Source organism: Triticum aestivum, chromosome 7D (genome assembly GCF_018294505.1).
Source record: "Triticum aestivum cultivar Chinese Spring chromosome 7D, IWGSC CS RefSeq v2.1, whole genome shotgun sequence".
NCBI lineage: Eukaryota > Viridiplantae > Streptophyta > Magnoliopsida > Poales > Poaceae > Triticum > Triticum aestivum.
In genome coordinates this window covers 129,340,630-129,347,714 of record NC_057814.1, presented here as the reverse complement: position 1 = coordinate 129,347,714, position 7,085 = coordinate 129,340,630, and the positions used below count along the sequence as shown (strand labels likewise).

Below are 7,085 nucleotides of genomic sequence, written 5' to 3'. Positions count from 1 at the left end.
CTTCCGGTGACCCGATATGTACCTGGTACCCCACGAACACTTCTGATGTCTCGACCATTGCGGGACTCCTCGTCATGTCCGTGATATCATCCGGGACTCCGAACAACATTCAGTCACCAAATCACATAACTCATATAATACAAATCATCATCGAACGTTAAGCGTGTGGACCCTACGGGTTCGAGAACTATGTAGACATGACCGAGACTCATCTCCGGTCAATAACCAATAGCGGAACCTGGATGCTCATATTGGCTCCCACATATTCTACGAAGATCTTTATCTGTCGAACCGTTATGACAACATACGTTATTCCCTTTGTCATCGGTATGTTACTTGCCCGAGATTCGATCGTCGGTATCTTCATACCTAGTTCAATCTCGTTACCGGCAAGTCTCTTTACTTGTTCTGTAATACATCATCCCGCAACTAACTCATTAGTCACATTGCTTGCAAGGCTTATTATGATGTGCATTACCGAGAGGGCCCAGAGATACCTCTCCGATACTCGGAGTGACAAATCCTAATCTTGATCTATGCCAACCCAACAAACACCTTAGGAGATACCTGTAGAGCATCTTTATAATCACCCAGTTACGTTGTGCCGTTTGATAGCACACAAGGTATTCCTCCGGTATCCGGGAGTTGCATAATCTCATAGTCAAAGGAATATGTATAAGTCATGAAGATAGCAATAGCAATAAAACTTAACGATCATTATGCTAAGCTAACGGATGGGTCTTGTCCATCATATCATTATCCTAATGATGTGATCCCGTTCATCAAATTACAACACATGTCTATGGTTAGGAAACTTAACCATCTTTGATTAATGAGCTAGTCTAGTAGAGGCTTACTAGGGACACTGTGTTTTGTCTATGTATTCACGCATATATCAAGTTTCCGGTTAATACAATTATAGCATGAATAATAAACATTTATCATGATATAAGGAAATATAAATAACAACTTTATTATTGCCTCGAGGGCATATTTCCTTCAGTTGCTGCTCCCCTCCCTCTCCCACCTATATACATGGGGAGAGGGCGCCTAGAACACACAACAACAACATCTGTTAGCCGTGTGCGGGCCCCCCCTCCATAGATTACACACTCGGTCATATTCTCGCGGTGCTTTGGCGAAGCCCTGCGCGGATCACTTCACCATCGCCGTCACCACGCCGTCGTGCTGACGGAACTTATCTACTTCCTCGACACTTTGCTGGATCAAGAGTTCGAGGGACGTCATCGAGCTGAACGTGTGGAGAACTCGGAGGTGTCGTACGTTCGGTACCTGATCAGTCGGAACGAGAAGAAGTTCGACTACATCAACGGCGTTGTCAAACGCTTCCGCTTTCGGTCTACGAGAGTACGTAGGCACACTCTCCCCTCTCATTGCTATGCATCTCCTAGACAGATCTTGCGTGAGCGTAGGATTTTTTTTCAAATTGCATGCTACGTTTCCCAACATAAAAAAGGATGGAAGGGGGGAAAGGAATGTCTGTACTGTGGACAAGATGAAAACATTGATCATTTATTCTTTGAGTGTTCTGTGGCTAGATTTGTTTGGAGTCTAGCCAAATGTGCGTTTGATCTCAGAACTACTCCAAAAATTTAAGTGATTGCTTGAATATTTGGATCAAAACCTTCAGAAAACCTGAAAAGGATTTAGTCCTAGTTGGGATTTCTGTGATATTCTGGTCCCTGCGGAAATGCAGAAATGATTCTATCTTTAGAGCAAAAAAAATCATGATCCCATGACTTTTATCAGACTTATGTGCGGTTGGATTACTGATTGGTCTGTTTTGCAGAGAAGAAAACCAGAGAAAAAACTACTGATGCTGGGAGCAAAGCTAATCGAGCGGGTGGCAAATGAAATATACAAGGCGTCGTAGGGATGGAGGCTTGGAATGCGGCGGCTGGGAAGCTGATCATTTTCTGGCCCTGTCTTCTTGCAGGGTCTTCTGCTCCCCTTGCTTTAGCTTTGTATATCCTGCTTACCATGGAAAACTTATGTAATGATGTATGGCTTTTCCTTTGGACCTTTGGTTTCGAACCAGACTAGCATTGACGGGGATGATGTTTGTCTGGCTTGGTTTCGTTAATGAAATCGGAGGGAACCCCCTCTTTCGTTTATATGCCCCAGCTGCTGAATGACTTAGGCCAACTCCAACGTTCTGTATCAAAAGGGACACACCAAATAACTGCGGACAAGTCCGTTTCATTTAAAACAAACCTTTCAAAAAAGGACAAAACTCATGTAAACCGAACGATATTTATTAAATTTTGATATTTCAACCAAAAGGACGAAAGTTAACAAAGTTCAATTAAACTGCACCAAATTTAAACTAAACTAAATGAGGTACCGGACGGTGACCTTGTAGGCATGGCTTTCGAGGCCGCCAGCACCTCATTCTTCTTCATCGTTCTTCCGATGGCTGAAGGCCTTCAGGTGTTGTCGTGGACCTAATCGGGCGCTGCTGCATGCTCGCGGCGCATTTGCTCGACCACGTCCGCCTGGCGGCGAGGGTCAGGCGTAGACTCCGGCCCTCGCTGCCCACCCTTGCCCTTGCCAGCAAGGTTGCGGGCCAAGAGCTCGGATTTGGCCGGCCCCTGTTTCTAGAGTTGGTCGTTGATCCAATGTCGTCGGCAGGCGAACATGTACGCGGTGGTCCTGGACCGATCTTCGGCCCATGCCAACACGAGGTCGGGGTCGACGTCGACCCAGTCTGACGCCACATCCGACATCGCGAACGCCGCTCGACGCCTCGCGCCTCCTCGGTTGCCGCCATGGTGCACGAGGATGTGTCACCCCAACCACTACTGAGCTAGTGAAGGAGGCAGCCACGCGTGTTGCTGATTATCGTGGAGGGCGCCTCCGCCTCAGTCACAACGACTGCACCCCCCCCCCCCCCCCCCCCCCCCGACTGCCGACGGGGCGGGAGTGGCGGCGCCACCTCCTTGCCACGCCAGAATCAGTGTGACGGGGATGCCGGCTGGGGGAAGCACCCAGTCTGGCTGCGTGGAAGGACCGTCGGCTCCTCCTTGACGCGTGGCGGGGATGGCGGCTCCTCCTTGACGCAGCATCCCATCTGGACACTGTTGTTGGCCCCCGGTGATCATCATCGAGACTTCACCAAGTCTTAGGGCCTGTTCGGCCCTCCTCCTCTCCACACTCTGGCTCCGAGAGTTAGCGGAGTGCTAGTTAAAAGTCCCAAAGCGGGTGAATAGATGCTCCGCAGATCCTTAAATTTGGTGGAGCTAGTGGATCACCGAACAGCTCCTTAGTCTTAGTTAACTGGTTTTACAAGTACAGTGCAAACGACACGTTGAGGGCATGAAAGCATATGTAGAGCTAGATCGGCTGGAAACGGCGACACCACAGAGGAGGCCATGGCCAGTGCTTCTAGCCCGCCGCTAGTAGCACTCGGCGTGCTCCTCCTCCTCTTGTCCGTTAGTTCGGCCATTGCGCATGGCGGAGGAGCACATCAGGAACGCCGCCGGCAGCGCTACATGGTGGCGCAGACCAGCCACCTGATGGAGCCAAAATCCATCTGCTCTGGCCTCAAGGGTACGTACATTAGGTAGACGAGATGACGAAGATGTGTTGCGAGTACCATACGTGATACATGCTTCTTCTTCTTCTTCTTTTTTGCAGTGACTCCATCCGCGAATGGTACGTGGGTGCCGCTGCACCGGCCGTACGGCCCGTGCTCGCCGTCGGAGGGCACGCCGCCGCCCCTGGTCGAGATGCTCCCGCTGGGACCAGGCCCGCACGGACTACGTCCGAAGGAAGGCCACCGGCGAGGTGGACGACGTGCTCCACCCGGCCAGGCCGCACGTGGACATGATGCAGGTGGACTTCATGCTCCGAGGGAGCTTCGGCATCGGCTCTGGCTCCGGCGGCCAGGCGGCGATCGACGAGGACGACGAGGACGACCCCATGGTCCTGTCACAGACCATGGCCATCGACACCACCGAGGACGTGCCGTGGATCCAGTGCCTCCCGTGCCCCATCCCCCAGTGCTACCCGCAGCGGAACGCCTTCTTCGATCCCCGCAGGTCAGCAAAGTACCACTGGTTGTATTTTGTACTGTCTTCTAGATGCAGTAATGTAATATCCATTGGCGTACAGGTCGAGCACCGGCGCGCCCGTCCGCTGCGGCTCCCGCGCCTGCCGAACCCTCGGTGGCTACGCCAATGGCTGCTCCAAGCCCAACTCCACCGGAGACTGCCTGTACCGGATCGAGTACAGCGATCACCGGCTGACGCTCGGGACGTACATGACCGACACGCTGACCATCAGCCCCAGCACCACCTTCCTCAACTTCCGGTTCGGGTGCAGCCACGCCGTCCGCGGCAAGTTCAGCGCCCAGGCCTCCGGGACCATGTCGCTCGGCGGCGGGCCGCAGTCGCTCCTCTCGCAGACGGCCCGCGCCTACGGCAACGCCTTCTCCTACTGCGTCCCGGCGCCCAGCGCGGCCGGCTTCCTCTCCATCGGCGGGCCGGCCGACGGCGACGGCGGCGGCGGCTCGGGCACATTCGCGACCACGCCGCTGGTCAGGAACGCCAACGTCATCAACCCGACCATCTACGTGGTGCGGCTCGAGGGCATCGAGGTCGCCGGGCGGCGGCTCAACGTGCCGCCGGTGGTTTTCTCCGGCGGGACGGTCATGGACTCGAGCGCCATCATCACGCAGCTGCCACCCACCGCGTACCGCGCGCTGCGGCTGGCGTTCAGGAACGCCATGGGGCCGTACAAGACGCGCGCCCCGACGGGGAACCTCGACACCTGCTTCGACTTCGTGGGAGTCACCAACGTGACGGTGCCCGCGGTCTCCCTGGTGTTCGACGGCGGCGCCGTCATCGAGCTTGACCTTCTCGCCGTCCTGCTGGACGGATGCCTCGCCTTCGCGCCCGTCGCCGCAGATTTCGCGCTCGGCTTCATCGGCAACGTGCAGCAGCAGACGCACGAGGTGCTCTATGACGTCGCCGGAGGGGCTGTGGGCTTCCGCCGTGGTGCCTGCTAGCTGACCCTGAGCTAGCGCGCGGCGGCCAGCGCACGTGCTCAATCCTCTTCTTTGCCCTGTCGTTGTATTGGCAACATCTGTCGAGCCAAACCACAAACACATTGTCGTCATAATGCTAACTTCATATTTGCCCTGCAAGTGGGACCCACCTCTCTCATTGAGTCACAGGTATGGGAGCGAAAAGCTTCGAAATGAATTTGTTTTCCAGGAAAGAAAATGGAGAAGTATCGGGTGTGTGCTGGATTTGGTGGGGAAGCATATTCATCAATGGAAGGTGCTGTATCCGGACTCCCGGGCTGCGTTACTTCTCCGATGTTTGAAGCTGCTCAACCATCATCGCGGGGAACTGCTTAGGATTGCTTGGCGTGTTGATGATGCTGGGGTTGTTAGATAATGGAGCTGTTGTAGCTCTGCTCTCTTTCACCTCTCTTTTGGTTTTTAGCCAAAGACTAGCTTCTTTTTGAGAAACGTTTTCTCCTTTCAGTCCCGTAATAAGTCTGCTGCAGCTACTTATGGCTGGAGCCGAGAGCTGATAACAGTCCAGTGTTGGTTGTGCCTTTACTTTTTACTAAAAATTGGGGGGGGGGGGGGGGGGGGGGGGGGCAACCCCTTTCATTTCAAAAAAAATGGGAGCGAAAGTTAATCATAATACGACTTACATTTATATAACACCTAATAATTATTTAATCTATAATAATTAGCTAAACTAGCGGCCATATGGCAACGGCCACGTCCACCGCCACAACTACCTCCACCACCATGATCACGGCTTCATAGAATACGGCGACGTTGGCCCGGATGGCTTGAAAATGCGCTTCGACGGTGTTGTCCCATACCAGCCATTCGTCCGCGATGGCGCGGTCGTGGCGGCCCAAATGTGTTGCTCCATATGCACGTCCATCTGCGCGGCCTCTTCGAGGGCAGTGTCCATGTGCTCCGAAAAGGGGGCTAGAGAATCTATGGGCATCCGCGGGATACTCCTCCACCTCACCCCAAAACTGAATACGATGAAGGATTCATTCGGGTGCGTTGTGGACGAAGAACTAGGTCGTGGATTGAAGGAGGGCAAGATTGGAATGGGAGGCGCCGGAGATATGATTGAAGCAAGAGAGCAAAAGGCACCGTGTTGTATAGGCGGCTACGGGTGCCATTAAGGAGGTCGTTGGGGACCCTTACTGGGGAGGCAGCAGACGACTGGCAGCGGGCGATCAAAGGGCGCGTCTCCCAGTGAGAGACACTACGGCGCCCTGCTTGCACGCCTCTCGCCTACTTTCACACCTCCCAACCCGCTCACACGCAAGCTAGGAGATGATGTCGCATGACGGCCATCCAACGAGCAACCATGGGAAAAAAGTTACCCGTAAAAAAAACGAGCAACCGTGGGAATTCCAGAGGCGCGGGCGAGGCATTAGTGGTTGTGTGGCCATCACCGACAGTGAGTGGAAGGTCAGGCTACTTCAAACTAGGCTGTGGCGCGAGGAATAGGAAGCTCAAACTTCCGTCAAAGCAGACCTCACATGTAAGGGTCTGGTTGGACCGTGGATAACGCATGACATGTACACGAGAAAACCAATCTCGACGAAGGTACTCACACACAAAACAATTTTCACGAAGAGAAATCGCAACACAGAGGTTTTCTAAAGATCCCTCCAAAACTTGATACGGGTGTCTACCCTGAAAAACACATCGTTTCTATTTCATATAAAAATAACCTCCTTACATGACCGCACCCTTCTAGTACAAGCTGACGTGATCCATCTAATCAACTTGACCCTCACGTAAAAAAACATATTCTATCTATACATGCTACGCACAACTCAAAGGGAAACTAACACTTTAATCTACTCTGGACTCTGCTATATTTAATTACTAGTTGCCTTTTACATCTCAGCAACAAACACCATCTAACATGTATTTGTCTCAGCGCAGGTGGACCCCATCCTGACTCCTTTAAGCACAATCTGTCCCGCGTGATAAACTTTTTGATGCATGTAACTTGTTCTGGTGGCCGTGGACGTCCAAAGAAATGACCAACTTGATTTATTCTTTCTGCGTC

At 52.8% G+C, this 7,085-nt stretch overlaps 1 pseudogene; it reads left to right on the top strand.

Annotated features, from left to right (window-relative positions):
• The first annotated feature begins 3,226 nt into the window (after nucleotides 1-3,226).
• LOC123166359 (aspartyl protease family protein At5g10770-like) lies at nucleotides 3,227-5,167 on the top strand (annotated as a pseudogene).
• The last annotated feature ends 1,918 nt before the right edge of the window (nucleotides 5,168-7,085 follow it).